We start from the raw sequence: 355 nt of genomic DNA, 5'->3' as shown, positions 1-355 counted from the left end.
CACATTATGGAGTGAACACACAACAGAAATCGAGTTCCTTCTCGAGTAATTCAACATTAAAAGAGATGCCCTGTATGTCTGGATTTCTGCATGGATGACTTCTCTGCATAAAACTTGATTTGAATGATAGTGAGTCCTTGAGTAAGTGTTGGAAAGATGGATCTTCTTTTTGATGCTGTAAAATGTGGTATGCAACTTGAAAAATATAAGGCTGTGTTAAAATACACAGATCAGATTTTTAGTCTCCTCAGCCAAACATCTCACAGAAGCAGTTCAGGACGAATCAGAGAGCAAACAGTTCACTGAGGAATTGTGTGTGTGTGTGTGTGTGTTTTCTCTGTTTAGTTCATATGCC

The sequence above is a fragment of the Carassius auratus genome, chromosome 37 (genome assembly GCF_003368295.1).
Source record: "Carassius auratus strain Wakin chromosome 37, ASM336829v1, whole genome shotgun sequence".
NCBI lineage: Eukaryota > Metazoa > Chordata > Actinopteri > Cypriniformes > Cyprinidae > Carassius > Carassius auratus.
Note: the sequence above shows the minus strand (reverse complement) of the source record.